This window comes from Triticum aestivum, chromosome 3A (genome assembly GCF_018294505.1).
Source record: "Triticum aestivum cultivar Chinese Spring chromosome 3A, IWGSC CS RefSeq v2.1, whole genome shotgun sequence".
NCBI classification, from domain to species: Eukaryota; Viridiplantae; Streptophyta; class Magnoliopsida; order Poales; family Poaceae; genus Triticum; species Triticum aestivum.
Window position 1 is genome coordinate 42,211,999 of NC_057800.1, and position 20,414 is coordinate 42,232,412.

Here is a 20,414-nt window from a genome sequence, read left to right on the forward strand (position 1 = left end):
TTCAAATTTGAAAACACTTTTTTAGTTTTTTGTTTTCTTTGTTGCTTTATTTATTTTATTTTGTTTCTACTTACAACAAAATACTTATTGTTGCTATTTTTATTTTTTTTTCAGTTTTTTTGTTTTGTTTTCTGTATTATTTATTTTCTTTTCTTTTTTGCTTTATTTTTTAATTCTTTTTGCTTTTAGGTCAGCAAAATTATAAACTTTCTATTAGTGCCATTAGTTTTAGAAAAATTATAAACTTTCTGTTAGTGCCATTAGTTTTCAAATTTGAATAGTTAAAATTTGAATTCTTTGAAATTTGTGTGAATCACAAGTTTGTGATTAACTTTACTTAAAAAATGAACATAGATGCACCTATAGAGAAAATTCGACCTAAATTCATAGTTTTCAAATGAACTCTGAAAAAGTTGGCATAGCATACTCGTCTGTTACAAAGTTGGCATGGTATCATCATAATAGTTGCGGGAGAAAGTCTTCACTTTTTCTTCGCTTGTGTCATTTGCTTGTTGCGTCGTAACCATGGATAATCTTCATCGTTTATCAGGATGCTTGGGTCAGCCTTGACATTGAAGGGAGGAATTTCATGAAACTTTTCATAATGTTCAGACATGTCTGTCTTGCCCTCCACTCCCAGGATGTCCCTTTTTCCTGAAAGAACTATGTGGCGCTTTGGCTCATCGTATGATGTATTCGCTTCCTTATCTTTTCTTTTTCTCGGTCTGGTAGACATGTCCTTCACATAGATAACATGTGCCACATCATTGGCTAGGACGAACGGTTCGTCAGTGTACCCAAGATTTTTCAGATCCACTGTTGTCATTCCGTACTGTGGGTCTACCTGTACCCCGCCTCCTGACAGATTAACCCATTTGCACTTAAACAAAGGGACCTTAAAATCATGTCCATAGTCAAGTTCCCATATGTCCACTATGTAACCATAATATGTGTCCTTTCCCCTCTCGGTTGTTGCATCAAAGCGGACACTGCTGTTTTGATTGGTGCTCTTTTGATCTTGGTCAATCGTGTAAAATGTATTCCCATTTATCTCGTATCCTTTGTAAATCAATACAGTCAAAGATGGTCCCCTGGACAACAAGTACAACTCATCACAAACAGTGTTGTCACCTCTGAGACGTGCTTCCAACCAACTGCTGAAAGTCCTGATGTGTTCACATGTAATCCAGTCGTCGCACTGCTTCGGGTGTTTGGAGCGCAGACTGTTCTTGTGTTCATCGACATACGGGGTCACCAAGGTAGAGTTCTGTAGAACTGTGTAGTGTGCTTGAGACCAAGAATATCCGTCCCTGCATATTATTGGGTCACTTCCAAGAGTGCTTTTTCTAGTCAGTCTCCCTTCATACCATGATTTAGGGAGACCTATCTTCTTAAGGCTAGGAATGAAGTCAACACAAAACCCGATGACATCCTCTGTTTGATGGCCCATGGAGATGCTTCCTTCTGGCCTAGCGCGGTTACGGACATATTTCTTTAGGACTCCCATGAACCTCTCAAAGGGGAACATATTGTGTAGAAATACGGGCCCCAGAATGACAATCTCGTCGACTAGATGAACTAGGACGTGCGTCATGATATTGAAGAAGGATGGTGGGAACACCAGCTTGAAACTGACAAGATATTGCGCCACATCACTCCTTAGCCTTGGTACAATTTCTGGATCGATCACCTTCTAAGAGATTGCATTGAGGAATGCACATAGCTTCACAATGGCTAATTGGACGTTTCCGGTAGAAGCCCCCTCAATGCAACCGGAAGCAGTTGCATCATAATCACGTGGCAGTCATGAGACTTTAGGTTCTGGAACTTTTTCTCTGGCATATTTATTATTCCCTTTATATTCGACGAGAAGCCAGTCGGGACCTTCATACTGAGCAGGCATTCAAAGAAGATTTCTTTCTCTTCTTTCGTAAGAGCGTAGCTGGCAGGACCTTCATACTGCTTCGGAGGCATTCCGTCTTTCTCGTGCAAACGTTGCAGGTCCTCCCATGCCTCAGGTGTATCTTTTGTCTTTCCATACACGCCCAAGAAGCCTAGCAGGTACACGCAAAGGTTCTTCGTCACGTGCATCACGTCGATTGAAGAGCGGACCTCTAGGTCTTTCCAGTAGGGTAGGTCCCAAAATATAGATTTCTTCTTCCACATGGGTGCGTGTCCCTCAGCGTCATTCGGAACAGCTAGTGCGCCAGGACCCTTTCCAAAGATTACGTGTAAATCATTGACCATATCAAGTACGTGATCACCGGTACGCATGGCAGGCTTCTTCCGGTGATCTGCCTCGCCTATGAAATGCTTGCCTTTCTTTCGACATTGATGGTTGGTCGGAAGAAATCGACGATGGCCCAGGTACACATTCTTCCTGCATTTGTCCAGGTATATACTTTCAGTGTCATCTAAACAGTGCGTGCATGCGTGGTATCCTTTGTTTGTTGTCCTGAAAGGTTATTGAGAGCGGGCCAATCGTTGATGGTCACGAACAGCAACGCCTTTAGGTTAAATTCCTCCTGTCTGTGCTCATCCCACATACGTACACCGTTTCCATTCCACAGCTATAAAAGTTCTTCAACTAATGGCCTTAGGTACACATCAATGTCGTTGCCGGGTTGCTTAGGGCCTTGGATGAGAACTAGCATCATAATGAACTTCCGCTTCATGCACATCCAAGGAGGAAGGTTATACATACATAGAGTCACGGGCCAGGTGCTCTGATTGCTGCTCTGCTCCCCGAAAGGATTAATGCCATCCGCGCTTAAAGCAAACCATACGTTCCTTGGGTCCTTTGCAAACTCATCACAGTACTTTCTCTCGATTTTTCTCCACTGCGACCCATCAGCGGGTGCTCTCAACTTCCCGTCTTTCTTACGGTCCTCACTGTGCCATCGCATCAACTTGGCATGCTCTCCGTTTCTGAACAGACGTTTCAACCGTGGTATTATAGGAGCATACCACATCACCAGGGTCATCTCGTCTGATCTTATACTGCAATGCACCGCATACCGGGCTTGCGTTCAGATCCTTGTATGCACCACGGTAGAGGATGCAGTCATTAGGGCATGCATGTATCTTCTCCACCTCCAATCCTAGAGGGCATACGACCTTCTTTGCTACGTATGTACTGTCAGGCAATTCATTATCCTTTGGAAGCTTCTTCTTCAATATTTTCAGTAGCTTCTCAAATCCTTTGTCAGGCACAGCATTCTCTGCCTTCCACTGCAGCAATTCCAGTACGGTACCGAGCTTTGTGTTGCCATCTTCGCAATTGGGGTACAACCCTTTTTTCTGATCCTCTAACATGCGATCGAACTTCAGCTTCTCCTTTTGACTTTCGCATTGCGTCCTTGCATCGACAATGACCCGGCGGAGATCATCATCATCGGGCACATCGTCTGGTTCCTCTTGATCTTCAACAGCTTCACCCGTTGCAGCATCATTGGGCACATCGTCTGGTTCCTCTTGATCTTCACCAGCTCCCCCCATTGCAGCATCACCGTATTCAGGGGCACATAGTTGTCATCGTACTCTTCTTCTTCGCCATCTTCCATCATAACCCATATTTCTCCATGCCTCGTCCAAACATTATAGTGTGGCATGAAACCCTTGTAAAGCAGGTGGGAGTGAAGGATTTTCCGGTTAGAGTAAGACATCGTATTCCCACATTTAGTGCATGGAAAACACATAAAACAATTCTGCTTGTTTGCCTCAGCTGCATCGAGAAACTCATGCACACCCTTAATGTACTCGGAGGTGTGTCTGTCACCGTACATCCATTGCCGGTTCATCTGTGTGCATTATATATAATTAAGTGTCCAAATTAATAGAAGTTCATCATCACATTAAAACCAAAGTACATACATAGTTCTCATCTAACAACATATAGCTCTCCAGAGCATCTAATTAATTAAACCATACATTGAAACTATGTAAAACATTTCAATGCAAAAACAAATGCGATCATAATCACAACCAAGGTAACAATTGATCCAACGGCATAATGATACCAAGCCTCGGTATGAATGGCATATTTTCTAATCTTTCTAATCTTCAAGCGCATTGCATCCATCTTGATCTTGTGATCATCAACGACATCCGCAACATGCAACTCCAATATCATCTTCTCCTCCTCAATTTTTTTTAATTTTTCCTTCAAGAAATTGTTTTCTTCTTCAACTAAATTTAACCTCTCGACAATAGGGTCGGTTGGAATTTCCGGTTCACATACATCCTAGATAAATAAAATCTATGTCACGTTGCTCCGCATAATTTTCATAAACAATAAATGAACCAATAGTTATAAAGATAATATATATACCACATCTGAATCATAGACAGGACGAGGGCCGACGGGGGCAGATACCAAAACCATCGCACTATATAAGATGCAATAATAAAAGTAAGAAAACAATGCAAGTATCTATGTAAACATACAAGTAAGAATATTTTTTCCTTTCAGAAAGAAGATAAGAACAAGAGGCTCACCACGGTGGTGCCGGCGATGAGCTCGGCGCGGGTGATCGACGGCGGTGAAGACGGGGACAGGGCGTGACGGACCGCTAAACCTAGACAAATATTGAGGAAAATGGAGCTTGGAGGTCGAGCTTGGAGAGGAGAAAACTTAAGTAGTGTGGCTTGGGCATTCCATCGAACACCTTGTGTGCATAGGAGGTGAGCTAGAGCACCACCAAGCCCTCTCCCCCTCGGCCAGAAAAAACAGAGCAGTGTGCTCTGCTCTTGCGCGAGGGGGTATATATAGGCACCACCATTTGTCCCGGTTGGTGGCATGAACCGGGACCAAAGGTGCCTTTGGTCCCGGTTCATGCCACCAACCGGGACCAATGATGGTGGGCCAAGAGCGAGGCCCATTGGTCCCGGTTCGTCCCACCAACCGGGACCAAAGGTCCAAACGAACCGGGACCAAGGGCCCACGTGGACCGGCCGGCCCCCTGGGCTCACTAACCGGGTCCAATGCCCCCATTGGTCCTGGTTCTGGACTGAACCGGGACTAATGGGATGACCCGGCCTGGACCTTTGCCCCCTTTCTACTAGTGAAGGTCTTTAGAGCAGGCAATGGTACCTGTTGAAGCATATATCTCGATGGTTACAGGGAGCTCCTCAGAGGAGGATTCAGAGACAGATGACCAGTCCTATATCCCACCTGAGGTGTATGCTCTAAGTTGCAATGTTTATATTTCTCATATGATGCATATGGTGTCTTGCATTGCTTAGTTTAGACATCATATGCACACTATTGAATTCTATCTACTTAGTTTAGAGATCATACATGCGAGTGCCAGCTGCTTAGTATATGAATCAATTATGTCAATTATATCATGCCATCCTGTATACTTAGACAACATGTATGTGAATTATTTCATCCCAACCTATTTTAGAAAGACATCATATAGTTTTTTCATGTCATCCTGGTTAGGTACTCATCATATGTTGAATTATGCCATTATATCCTGTTAAGTTATCCATCATATATCTAAAACTGTGTCATGCTATCCTATTTAGTTAGGCATCATATATGTGAAATTGTGTCATGCTGTCCTGTTTGGTTAGACAACATACATGTGAATTACCACATATGTCTATCATACAATGTCTGTGCGTTCAATTTCTTTTCTTGTTTATCAGCCATTTGAATTGGAGGGGGTGATGGCAGTATCTAAGGGAGCAAAAGACAGTGCTACTCGTTGATGCAGATAGAACCATGGTTGTACCGGCCCACAAACTAGCCCCACCACACATAATCGAGACTCTTCCAGATTGCACACTTACACCGTTGGGCAGAGAACCAGCTACAACCCATCTAACCGCAACCCCAGCGGATAGTAACCCACTTATAGTTGACAAAGAACCATGTCCACCATAGAGTACCCCCAGATGAGCAGTTTGTAAAGCTACTGCAGTGCCCAAAGCACGAAGACCACCACAGCTAACCCAAACTCCACGTTTAAAGCAGAAGAGCAACTGTTCTCAGGTCAGATTCCGTAGCTATGGTCCATACTCCTTTGCTGTTGCATCACTGTATTTACTCATACCAACTACTTTCGAATTTGAAGGATCCAATTGAAACTCCAATGGCGTAACAGGTATGTTTTAAACCTATTTCTTTAACTGGATTGCTGTTCTAACTTCTTGCTCTATGTTCATTTCAGTTTAAGTTGCATAAACAGTTATGTTCTCATGTGATGCACATTACAAGTGCGGCCAATGTTGTGTAGTTTCTCACACTTATATTCTATCTATGCTGCTGTGTCTTAAAAATATATGAGTTGAACTGTGTCTCTATCTTGATTAGGGAACATAAACTAGAATGATATGGACAATACAGTGACCATAGTACATAGATATATGTTTGTTTCATGTTGTTATCCTGTCCACCTTACTACTGAACCGCTTTACCAAAATGAGTTCCGTATACTACAAGCTAAACCTGTGATGTGTCTGCTTGTTTCTCTTGTAGTATGCAAACAGAATATTGGAGAAGAGCACCCCACTATGCAATGGTAGAGAAAGTAATCCAGATAAGGTTCAAGATAGTGAGACAACCCTGTTAGTCTCCAAGAAAGGTGATAAAAATGATCTTGTAGACAGTGAGAAAACCCCACAGTCCTGCGTTGATGTAGTGTTCGAGTTACTGGCCAGTACCGCTGGCACAAGCTCTTCGAACTCGCTGCCTGAATCACTTAGGCTTCTTCAGTCTCAGCTACAAGCTGAAAGGCATCAGTCAGCTGTGCTGCGGCAAGAAGCCGAAGGACCGAGGAAGTCCCTGCAGAATTCAGATGTGTACTTTCTTGTGCAACAGCAAGCGCTGGAGGATTTAAGCGCCAAACAAGAGAAAGTTAATAAGCTTGCTAAGCATCTTGCCAGCATTATGGGTACCCAGGATATTGTTTCTTGAGCTCTTCTGAAGTGATTTCAGTTCTGGACTTGTTTTGCTGTGGCGTTTATATGCTGTTGTGTTCCCTATATTTGCACTGGTGGCGAACTTCGATGCCTAGTGGATGTAATATGTGTAATAGCCGTGATATCCTTGCATAAGTTGCTTGCTTATTTATTTCCTTGTTCTATTGTTTATTTGTTTGCTTGTAGTCAGTGCAGTTCTTTTTCCGCGGTTTGCTAGTGGTTGCAATAACCTATTTTTTAAAACTAGGCCACAATAACCATGGGCTAATATTTACTGTAGTGACACTGGGCCCCCTACGGTCCGTAGAAACAGTGGGCCTTCTACGGGCCGTAGAAACAGTAGGCCTTCTACGGGCCGTAGAAACAATGGGCTTTCTATGGGCCGTAGAAACAATGGACCTTCTACGGGCCGTATCATCAATGGGCCTTATACAGATCGTATGATCGATTGGCCAAACATGGGCCAATAACAGGCCGCATTATGGCCGTAAATGGGCTAGAGTTGGAATTGTCCGTTCATGGGCCGACCATAACGGGCCATCGTTAATAGGCCGTATTTGATGACGCTATGAAAACGGCCCAACGAATTAACGGACCACAAACGGGCCGACTGTAACCACGGGCTGAATTTGGCCCACAAGCAGAAAATGACAGTAACGGGCCGTAAGTAAACGAATGCTGGAAATGAGCCCAAGAATAAATGGGCTCTGAGAAGGCCGAAAGATAACATGGGCTGGAAACGGCCCAACGGAATAACGGGCCGTTAATGGGTATAAAGTGATACACTGTCCATTACGGGCCAGTTTCACCACGGGCCGTTAATGGGTGTAAAGTGATAGACTGTTCATTACGGGCCAGTTTCACCACGGGCCATTAGTAGGCCAAGAGTTACATAGGGCCTCATATGGGGCGAAAGACGTCATGGGCCATACATGGGCCAGAAGTGAAAACAGGCTGGAATCATATTGGATGGCCTAGATGACGCTACTAGGCCTAATTTGGATAGGGCGTAACGGGCCTTGGGTTAGCGGGCTGTAAATGGGCTATATGCGAACAGGCCGTTAACAGGCTTTCCATGGGCCGGCCCGCCACCTTTTGACCAAGTCAAACGGGCTGGTCTTTTCACAGGAATGGGCCTCTGTTGGGCCGTGCCGCGTGTCGACGTATCATAGGCGCCTATCTGACCCATTGACAAGCTGACACGTGTTTCGTCCGGCCAATAAGAATTTTACATGTGGAAATTTCCCATTGGTCGGGGTTGTTAATGGGTTATCGGATCCAAAACCCGACCCGATAGCTTAACGGCGTTCCGTTAGGGTGGATGCCACGTGTCGGTCACCCTTGATGAAAGCACTTCTGTGATGCGCGATTTATCGTCATGGAAGTGGACACTTCCGTGATGATAATTTTGGTAATGTCCTGGAACACTTTTACGACAACACATGTATAACTATCTTGATTCTGTCATAAATTTGTCATGGATATACATGCATGACAAAAAACGCGACCTACTGTGACAAACACATATCATCACGGAAGTGTATTTTTTTTGTAGTGAGACCTCGCAGCCAAGCCAAACCTAACATCTAAGACCTGACATCCCAACCAGGACGCCTGCCGGGTATGGGGTACCCACCAGTCCGGCGCACTCCTCAACCTCGACGCCTGCCGGGGATGAGGCCGGCGCAGCCACCTGCCACCAATCCATCTTTAGTGCTATACTGCTGCATGTACCTTGCCCGGTCTAGCTGTCGTCGACACTACCACGATGCCAAACAACGCCACCATCCTGCGCTTGTCCATCATCACACGCCCACCGGCGAGACCCATTGCTCCATGCCGCTGAGACCCGCCGTTGTCGACGTGTTAAATACCACACCGCTCCTCCTCTTGTCCCCTCCAGCCAACACTTGCTCCAAAATGATGCCCCCAGGAGGGAGAACGGCATCGAAACGTCGCCATCGTCCGATCGGGTAGATCCAGATCTAGGGTTTCACCCGGAACCTTCCAATCAGGTTGACGTGACTTGCAACGACGATGCCTCGAGAAGGGAACGATGTTCGAGATGCCGCCATCGTCCGCCATGACCACAGTCAGGCGCGATTTACACCGGAAGCCACGGCGTCCCGATCTCGTGGTTGGCTGGAACGGAGCCCTCCGCCGAACCGGTAATGCCGCCGCCGATCCGGTCCTACCGCCGTGCGATGCCCCCGATGAAGATCCCGATCGAGATTGAAGACGACCTCGACCGAAACCCCGCCACCAGTGCCTCCGCACCGTACCACCTCCTCCTAGCCCAGTCGCCGCTGGATCCAGCCGTCCCTGCCTCCGGGAGACCAGCCAGATGAGGCGCCCCTTGTCCCCGAACAGACGACCTGCGCCGCCGCCACGAGGACTAGAGGAAGGAGGGAGTGCCCCGCCACCGCCTGCGCCGCACGGGCTTCGCCCAGCGGGCGCACTCCGGCGGCGGCAAGGGGAAGGAGATGTTGACGAGGCGGCGGTGGCGGCGGCCGATTTAGATCTCCCGAGATGCACGCGCGGGGCGAGCCGCGGGAGCGGGGAGGAGCGGGGGAGGTTCCATCCGCCAGTGTTGCTTTGGTATCCAGTTAATTCAAACCGAGTGCTTTGCTCTTGCTTGGCTTCTAGTATGTTCTGCTACTGGCTCAGGCAAGGCATCAGGTTCAATCACCAAGAAAGAAAAAGTGATCCACCTTGAGTGCTTTTGCTTTTGTTGGAATGGTTTGAAGGAAGGGATCATTAGTTAGCCCCATGTCCAAGTAAACAAAGATGTGCATCTTCATCTCTTCTCTCTTCTAGCCAGCACCAAAGCCTTCTTCACGATTAGACTTATGCGGCTAATTCTTGCTTCAAAGCAAAGAAATTCCATGCCGAGTTTGCCTCATTCACCAATCTGCTGAATATTTTGTTCTGCTCTATTCTTACTCTTCTTCGCACCGAGAGGAAGCTTGTCTTGGTCCGCTTATGTTCGTCGTTTGATCCTGTGGAGTTACCGGCCCATCGTATCCAGGTATGTATTCGATCTCAATGTTCTACACTTCTGGATCTATAACACATTGGGCGTTATGTGATAATCTTGTATTATCTTGATATTGCAGGTGTAGCAGGCTAGCAGCAACAAGGTTTTCACTTGGTGATTGGCTGATAATCTTCGACGGTCTATTTGATTGATTCTAGCTTGCACTCAGCCTTGCGTGATCTTAAAAGCCGGGAGATGGACTGATCATCATAGCAAATCGCTTCTTCGAGATGCATGATCACTTCATATTGATTCTTACTATTGATGGTTTTTCCTAGTTGGAAAAGTAAGTTTGTGAGGTAATGACTTGCAATCAACTTAACTATCATTACTACAACCGAATAAATTAGTTTTCATGATTTCTAGGCTAGCATTAGGGCTACTCATCAAGAGGATAGATCAGAAAAACAAAAATTTGGCTGGATGATCAATCTATCTGTTGTAACATAACAGTAGAAATATAACTCGATGCAATATTTTCTGTGATTCGATCGATATGTAGACTGCTATGCAGCTGCCATTGAATGGCGCCCTTAACTGGGCCAGACAAACCAATAAATATTTTTGCATGAAAAACTGAAACACATGTAAATTTGCAAGCACAAAAAATAAATTAAAAGATTCAGTGTCAGCTCAGGAACTTAGTCCTCGATACATGGCGCTACTCAAGGTGCTGAATCAGTTTGTACGTTACATACATAGCTTTCATTATGTAAAATCTATTCTAAATGTAAATAGAAACTCAGTAGAAATATCTTCTAGTGTATCTATAGAGCCTTGTCTCATTTTTGAAAGGATGCTGAGATACCTTTGTGCATTCATTTTCAGCTTCCAGTTTCTGCCATTCTCAGAATCAAGTCACTGTGGTGTTTTTGTTTGATTTCCCTTGCCGAGTTTCTCTGATCCATGGCGGCCATTCTTGAATCTTTGCTTGGATCATGTGCCAGTAAATTGCAAAATATCATTACAGATGAGGCCATACTAATCCTTGGGGTGGAAGAAGAGCTCAGAGAAGTCCTGCGACGAGTAGAACTGATAAAATGTTGCATATATGAAGCTGAGAAAAGGAGGACAAAAGAGCTAGCCATAAACAATTGGCTTGGCCTATTGAGAGATGTCATATATGATGTTGATGAAATCCTAGATGTGGCTAGATGTAAAGGAAGCAAGCTACTTCCTGTTGATCCTTCTTCATCATCAAGCAAATCAGCCACATGTAAAGGCTTTTCAATTTCCTCTTGCTTTTGTAACTTCTGGTCACGTCGTGATGTTGCTGTTCGGATTAGAAGCCTCAACAACAAGATTGAGAACATTGCAAATGACAAGATATTCTTCACATTCAACACTAGTATACAACCTACTAGAAATGGTCCAACATCCAAACTGATAAGAAGCTCCAACCTTGTTGAGCCCAACCTTGTGGGGATGGAGATGATACATTCTTGCAGGAAGTTGGTGGACTTAGTGCTTGCGCACAAGGAAAGTAAGTCTTAGAAGCTTGGTATTGTTGGAACAGGAGGAGTTGGTAAGACAACACTAGCTCAAAAAATATACAATGATCAGAAAGTAAAAGGAAGCTTCAAGTTGCATGCATGGATTTGTGTTTCACAAGACTACAATCAAATAACTCTTCTTAAAGAGGTTCTCCGGAATATTGGTGTGCATCATGCGCAAGGTGAAACCATAACAGAGCTGCAGAGGAAGCTTGCAGAAACAATTGAAGGGAAGAGTTTCTTTCTGGTTCTAGATGATGTCTGGCATTCCAATGTATGGATGGATCTATTAAGGCCTGCATTACATGAAACAACATCCGGAGTAATATTGGTAACCACACGAGATGATCAAATTACAAGGAGAATAGGTGTATACCATACCCACCAAGTTGATCTCATGTCAGTAGAGGTGGGATGGGAGCTACTTTGGAAGAGCATGAACATTGATGAAGAGAAAGAAGTGCAGAATTTGAGAAACACGGGAATTGGAATTGTTCATAAATGTGGCAGCCTCCCTCTTGCAATCAAGGTTGCCGCTAGTTCTTTGGCAAGCAGAGATCTAACGGAGAATGAGTGGAAAAAGTATTTGGGCAGATATGTTGGCTCTCAGAGCATGCTCTTGGATGAAATAGAAGAAGCTTTGTATCTAAGCTATGATGAGTTAACACATCGTCTGAAGCAGTGTTTCCTATATTGTGCTCTGTATGCTGAAGATTCTATCATTCACCGTAATCAAGTTACCCGGTTATGGATTGCTGAAGGCTTCATCGAGGAGCAGCAAGGCCAACTACTAGAAGACATAGCAGAAGAGTACTACTATGGGCTAATACATCGAAATCTCCTCCAGCCAGATATTACAAGTTTTGACCAGGCTGAATGCAAAATGCATGACCACTTAAGACAGCTTGCTTTAAATATATCAAGAGAAGAATGTTTTGTTGGAGATGTTGAATCATTAAGGGGTGAAAATATGTCAAAACTGCGACGTGTTGCCTAGCAAGGATAAGGTGGATGTTAAGGTCAGGACTTTCCTAACTGTTAAGGGTCCACAGAGAATTGAGGATACACTGTTCAAGAGATTTCTCCTCCTTCATGTTTTAGTACTGAATTACTCACTTGTGCAAAGCATTCCGGACTATATAGGAAAAATAATACATCTACGCCTACTGAATCTAGATTATACTGTCATATCTTGTCTTCTGAAATCCATTGGCTCCCTAAAGAACCTTCAAGTACTGAGCTTGAGATGGTGTTACTATTTGCATGGTCTTCCTTCAGCAATGACACTGTTGAGCCGTTTAAGATGTCTTGACCTTTTTGGCACAGAAATAAATCGAGTTCCACGAGGGATAGGGAAACTGGAGCTCCTCACTTATTTAGGAAATTATCTTGTTGGTGATGGAAGTTATAATGCTGTTATACAAGATGGATGGAAGATCGAAGAGTTGTCTTCTTTCTCGCAGATGAGGCATCTTCACCTTGTTAAATTGGAAAGAGCAGCTCACTGCAATACAAATACAGTGCTTACAGGCAAAAGACATCTAAAAAAACTAGTACTAGAATGGACTAAATGTGGAGGAGGGTCATATTCAGAAGAATATGTTAGCAATCCGAGAAGATCTTTGAGCAGCTAATACCTCCGCATAACCTGGAAGACCTATTTATCTTACGATTCTTCGGTCAGCGGTATCCTACCTTTTTTTTTGGAAAAGGGGTGATTCCCCAGCCTCTGCATCAGAAAGATGCATACGGCCATCTTATTAACCAAATAAAGTAGTGCCAACATGGTTCCAAAGGTCTCCAAAAGTAATAAAAAGCACATACAGCTCACATAGAGCCAATAGGGGCTAGAGACACCAACTAGCCAAGAAAAGACGCCACAACCGGCTGGCTAAAACTAGATAGGGAAACTAAATGCCTATCCTATTACATGACCGCCATCCAAACCGGTTGAAGATATCCCGAGCTACCATCTCCCAGCGGAAAGACCCAGTAACCAAATGCTCTCTGGCCTCTGTCTGGGTGAGTAGCGACCACGAACGGATCAGTGCCGTAGTTCGGAATATGACCTGCAAAAAATGTATACATGATATTCTGTTAAAAACCAAATCATTTCTGCAAGTCCAGATAGTCCACAGCAAATCACAAACTCCAATCCGAATATGTCTCGCTAAGTCAGGCTCAATCCCATTAAGCCATGTCCCAAATAACGCATAAACAGAGTTCGGTGGATTGATACTAAAAGCAATGTGGACCGTCTGCCAAAGTACCTTGGCCAACGGGCAATCAAAAAAGAGGTGTTTGATAGTCTCATCCCGATCGCAGAAACTACACCTAGTAGGTCCTGTCCAATTACGCTTTATCAGGTTGTCCTTAGTTAAAATAACTTGTTTATGGACAAACCACATAAACACTTTTATTTTCAAAGGAACTTTGACATCCCAAACATGCTTGGACGTAGGAATGGAGTTCGAATTAATAACATCAATATACATTGATTTAACCGTAAATACTCCAGACTTAGTCAATTTCCAGCGTAATTCATCGGGTTGTTGTGAAAGCTGGACTTCCATCAATCTCCTAACTAGATGGAGCCATTCTTCCCAACGATTGCCTGCTAGCGTTCGTCGGAACTAAATATTAATGGGGGTAGATTGAAAGACCGATGCAACGAACACCTCACGTCGTTGAACAATACGGTATAAAGACGGATATTGGATGGCCAAGGGTGTCTCGCCAAGCCAAGTATCCTCCCAGAAACATGTACTCATGTTGTTTCCAATAACAAACTTCGTCCTATTAAACAATGACTATTTGACTTTCATCAAGCCTTTCCAGAAAGGCGAATTGGTCGGCCTGACAGTAACCTAGGACAAAGTTTTTGTCTGGAGGTACTTGCTGCGAAGGATTTGAGCTCACATAGCATCATTCTCCAATGAGAGCTTCCACAGCCATTTGCTAAGAAGGCATTTATTCTTAACTTCTAGATTCTCAATACCTAGACCCCCTTGGTCTTTCGGTCTACAGATGATATCCCATTTAGCAAGTCGATATTTTCTTTTAAGCTCATCACCCTGCCAAAAGAAACGCGATCGATAGAAGTCCAGTCTCTTCCTAACACCAACTGGGACCTCAAAGAACGATAGGAGAAACATTGGCATACTCGTGAGCACCGAATTAATCAGGATTAATCGACCTCCGTATGACATGAGCTTACCCTTCCAACAACTCATTTTCTTCTCAAATCGGTCCTCGATGCACTTCCACTCTCTGTTTGTCAGCCTATGATGGTGGATTGGAATCCCCAGGTAAGAGAAGGGTAACTCTCCCAACTCACATCCAAACAATTGCCTATAAGCCTCCTGTTCATCTTTGGCCCTACCAAAACAGAACAGCTCGCTCTTATGAAAGTTAATCTTTAACCCGGTCAATTGTTCAAATAGGCATAACACAAGCTTCATATTTCTCGCCTTGGCCAAGTCATGCTCCAGAAAGATGATTGTATCATCAGCGTACTGAAGGATGGATACACCTCCATCAATGAGATGAGGTACCAATCCACCTACTTGACCATTTTCCTTAGCCCTTCCTATCAAAATTGCTAACATATCCACCACAATGTTAAACAAGATAGGGGACATCGGATCTCCTTGTCTTAGGCCTTTATGTGTCTGGAAGTAATGACCTATGTCATCATTAACTTTAATTCCCACACTACCTTTTTGTGTAAATGATTCAACCTGTCGGCGCCAGGCTTCATCAAAACCTTTCATACGCAATGACTGTTGGAGGAATGGCCATTTGACCTTATCGTACGCTTTCTCGAAATCCACCTTAAAAATTACTCCATCTAATTTTTTGGAATGGATTTCATGGAGTGTTTCATGCAGGACGACCATCCCTTCAAGGATGTTTCTGTCCGGCATGAAAGCAGTTTGAGACTGTTGCACCATAGAATGCGCAATCTGTGTGAGTCTGTTAGTCCCGACCTTGGTGAAAATTTTGAAACTAACATTGAGGAGACAGATCGGCCTGAATTGCTCAATTCTCACCACATCCGTCTTCTTGGGAAGCAGTGTGATAGTCCCAAAATTCAAGTGAAATAATTGAAGTTGTCCAGAGAACAGATCATGGAACATAGGTAGTAAATCCCCCTTAATAATGTGCCAGCACTTTTTATAGAACTCTGCCGGGAATCCATCCGGTCCGGGAGCCTTATTGTTTTTCATCTGTGCAATAGCATCAAACACCTCCTTCTCCGAGAACGGGGCAACCAGAATATCATTATCGGCAGCCGATAGCTGAGGCACATCCTCAGTCCTGGACTCATCGAGGGACACACAATTATCCTCCGGAGGTCCAAATAACTGCTTATAATAGTCGGTAATATATGTTTTTAGGTTATCCTGACCTAAAATAGTACCCTCGTCTTGCTCAAGCTGAAAGATACGCTTCTTTCTGTGCTTGCCATTAGCTATCAAATGGAAGAACTGAGTATTCACGTCCCCTTGGACCACTTTGCGGACTTTAGCACCCAAAGCCCACTTCAATTCTTCTTCGCGGAGCAGTTCTTTCAACCTCTTCTCCGCCTCATTTTTAACCTGGAGCTCAGCTGGCGATAAAATATTGGATTCGGCCTGTATGTCCAGGGCCTGTATAAGAGTAAGGAGTCTATCCTTTTCAATTTTATACACACCACTGAGGTGCTTAGCCCAACCCCGCAAGAAACTCCTCAAATGCCTAATCTTATTCTGCCAACGCTCTATCGCAGTCTTGCCTCCTACACCTCTATCCCATTCCCTAGCAATCAAGTCCAAGAACCCCTCACGTTCAAACCATGACATCTCAAAGGAGAAGGTGTTCTTGTTACCCACATGGTTCGGCTCACCTGAGTCCACGAACAATGGGGTGTGATCAGATAATCCCCTCGAAAGAGCTTGCACCGTGACCAGAGGGAACTTTTGTTCCCACTCCACGCTCGCAAGAACTCGATCAAGTTTCTCATAGGTTGGGTTTGGCAGAGCATTAGCCCAGGTGAACTTTCTACCAGAAAGCTCTATCTCTCTCAGATCCAAGCTTTCAATAATGGTATCGAACATAAACGACCATCTGCTGTCAAAGTTATCATTGTTCTTCTCCTCTCTCCTCCTGATGATATTGAAATCACCTCCAACTAAAATTGGAAGTTGTTCTGACCCACAGATTCGAACTAGGTCCGCCAGAAACTCCGCTTTAAGCTCGGGCTGTGCGGCACCATACACCGCCACCAAAGCCCAGTTAAAACCATCTATCCTAGACCTGACTCGAAACTTCACCGTGAAGTCGCCCATCACTACACTTCGGACTTCAAGCGAATCGCATCTCACACCTAGTAAGATACCACCCAATCTTCCTCGCGGAGGGAGGCAATGCCAATCAAAATCAATACCACCCACCAGAGAAGAGAGAAACTGGGGTGCAAAGTTATCTCTACCCGTCTCCGATAGAGCAACAAAATCTAACCTCTGCTCTAAAGCTGCCTCAGCAAGGAATCTTCTTTTAGCCAAGTCCTTCAGACCTCTGCTATTCCAAAAAATTCCTCTCATAATTCATCATGGAATTTTTTAGTGGTACGAATCCTAGCACTCCTACGAACTGCAGAATCGGGATAGATCTTCCGCTTCCACTTACGCTTAGGTTTACTAAGCTCTGTCGCCCGGTCCTCATAACCGGGTTCACATATATTACTATCATCATTCTCTAGGGGTATATCATCTTCCTTAGAGTCATGATTGGGGGGTGCTAGATCCGCACATAGATTATCGAGCACTCTAACCCCTAACGCATCAATCTCATCATCATTCATTGGTTTAACTGCTGCAAGATTACGAATAGTCTCTAAGGCACGTTCCGCCTCCAAATCTAATAAATCATTCACCGAATTGGTAATCTCACTATCCGTATCACCTAGTGAAACTCCTAATTGGTTTGCATTATTTATAATCTCCTCATTAGAAAAATGCAATAAGGAATTAGATAAGTTGACGGACATACCAGAAGACAAAGCAGCCTCCTGAAGCTTGGCCGCCCTCATAGCGCACTGCTGCTGCATATCATCCACCTCATGGATATCGAGGATGCGAGCACTCATCCGTCTCCCCTCGGCGATAGGGTCCGGGATCCCGCCAAACGCGACAACCTCCTTCCTAGTAAAACCTGGCTCAGAGTCCCTCAAAGGGTCTACCGAGGTTACCAGAGAAGGCGTCTGCGGGCTCCCGATCCCCTCAGACGGGAGTCCCACACTAGGGACCCCGGTCATGGGTAGGAGCGAAGAGGAGATGACGGGGGCCGCCTGCCCGCGCTCTCCTCCCACCCCAGCCGTCGGCTCAGACGGAGGAGCCATCGGCGAGGGAGAAACGGTCCTCCTAATCGTCGTGGGCGAAGGAGGAGCCAGGGCCTCCTGCCACAGCACCCCTCCCAACGCAGATGCTGCCGCGGTGGTAACCGCCACCATCGGAGTAGCAGGAGCCGAGACCGCCTGCCTCGGGCTCCCGCTCCCAGCACCGGCCGACCCCCTCGGGGCCGGCGTCACCGACGCCACCGAGATCGGGATGGGGATGGGAGAATGCGAGGCCACCTGCCCCGAACCTCCTCCCCCACGACCCATCCCGCCCGCAGTCGCCAACACCGGAGTCGCGTCCACGTGAGGCGCCAGGACAAGAGAAGCACCCTCCGGCCTCCTCTCCGTAGCTCCGACCAAAGAACTTGCCGGCCGTCCAACAAACAAACCAGCATCCCCCTCGAACTCCAACGGAGGGAGCGTGTGCTCAAGAGAATCATCAGAATCTACCCGGTCACTCCATAGCCTGGGAGGTGCCGAGGCTGGCTCAAAGGACCCAAAACGCAGAGTAGTCATGGGCACCGCTGGTGATGCTGCGGGCTCAACCCCGGTCCCATCCCCAGGCAACTGAGTAGCTGGATGAGAACCATTAGACCCCTCGTGTGTGGGCTCATCTGACGATGCCCCCTTGGCCCCCGCATTGCCATCACTGTCTTGCATGTCAACTTCGTTACCATTAACCACATCAGCAAATAAATCAGTGTCCTCAAACTTGATCTCTAGTGGGAACACCTCTCCCCTATAGGTCCAGTTGACCTTATCAGGTACGAACTCAATATCCAGAACACTCAGTGTCCAGTTGACCTCTCTAGCGGTATCCTACCTGGTTTGCTACCGCCTGTTTGTCTTCATTAGTTGTCTTCATTAGTACACTTGAGACTCGTGAATGTACGATCATGTGTGCACCTTCCACCAATCGGGCAGCTACCAAACTTGAAATATCTTAGAGTTGATGGAGCACATGCAGTTACCAAGGTTGGGCCAGAATTTGTTGGCTGCAAGAAGGGTGATCTTGTATGTAATGAGTTGGTTGCTTTCCCTATACTTGAACACCTGATCTTCATGGATATGCCCAACTGGGAGGCGTGGTCCTTTTTTGATAAAGAAGTTGCTGCTGATGAACGGGGAGACGATGGAGCTGCTGATATTCGAAAAGCGGATGCCCCATCTGCAAGGCTGCGACTGCTGCCTCGTTTGGTGAAATTGTTCCTCCATGGCTGCCCGAAGCTGAGGGATCTCCCGCGGCAGCTTGGAAAAGATACGGCCTGTTTGAAGGAGGTCAATTTAAGAGGACTAAACAACTTGAAGGCCGTGGAGGATCACCCAGTGCTCTCCGAGGTCCTTATTATTGGCGATTGTGAAGGCCTGGAGAGGATCTGCAACCTCCCTCAAGTGACAAACCTGCAAGTACGTGGTTGTCTGAACTTAAGCCATGTAGAGGGGCTGGGCAGCTTGCAGGAGTTGTCGCTGGGCGAGGATATGCAAGAGGTTTCTTCCCGCTGGGTGCCTGGGCTTCAAGAGCAGCACCGGCAACTTCATGGCGAAGACCTGGATATCTACACATGGACCCGTTAGATGTCACAAGGTATATTTGAACACCACAAACTGATTCTATATTTAGTATTTGTGTCATTGATTCTTTTAGCAGCCATGATTCACTTTCTCACAATTCAATTTTCTACCTCAGTAGATTCATGCACAAATTGCATCTTTGTTCAGCTGTATGCCACCATATATGCTTACGTAACCAAAATGCCTGAACCTTGTACACATTCCAAAACTGGTAGATGTCCATTGGCTGCAGAGTTCAAACATACAAGTTGTTAAGTGCCATATGATTTGGCTCTAAATTGCTCATGTGCTTTCCTTCCTTAACTAATATGCATTGGAGACCCATGTTGTTGCTTACATTATCATAAATCTTCCTCTTAGAGTTGATGCTATCGGTGAATGGTGGAAGGCGGCGACAAGTAATTGTTCAAGGAGACATATATACACGCGGGATGACCGGATGAGGGTGAAGTAAAAGGGGCAAGCTCTGTTTCCCTGCAATGGAGACTTACTAGTGCAGTGCTCTTCAGTGGTACTACTATCTTTTTCTTTTTGAACTAAATTATTGTGTGATGAAGATTGATGATACTCTATTGACGTTTTATCGGCGTTTTAATTACTTACGGAAACGTACTCCACTGCACTGCACTGCACTCTGGTTTAAGCTAAGTGGCTGATCTGTTTTTGGCTACTGTTAGGCAGGCTCAGTGTCCGTTTAGTTTAGTTGGGAAGAACTGGATATAGTATTTGGTTAATGCACCGTTGTATGTAATCAAACTGAAGCGAGGTGCATCTCGTGTATGTAGTATTTTTTTTACTCCCATGCTGCATGGATTAGATGTAATCAAAACTTAAATCTTGTGTGTGAGACTAATAAGGTTACTGCACTCATGGATGGACTGCAATCAACACAGGTTTTATTTTCAGAGGACACGGTTCAGTTTGCAACTGTCTGAGCACACTGAGCAAAGCCCGCCATCGCCCCAAGCCGACCGATGGTGTTTATGTGTAATTGTGTATGCGT

At 45.3% G+C, this 20,414-nt stretch overlaps 1 pseudogene; it reads left to right on the forward strand.

The window, feature by feature from the left end:
- Positions 1-9,728: 9,728 nt before the first annotated feature.
- Positions 9,729-19,414, forward strand: LOC123056719 (putative disease resistance protein RGA4; annotated as a pseudogene).
- The last annotated feature ends 1,000 nt before the right edge of the window (positions 19,415-20,414 follow it).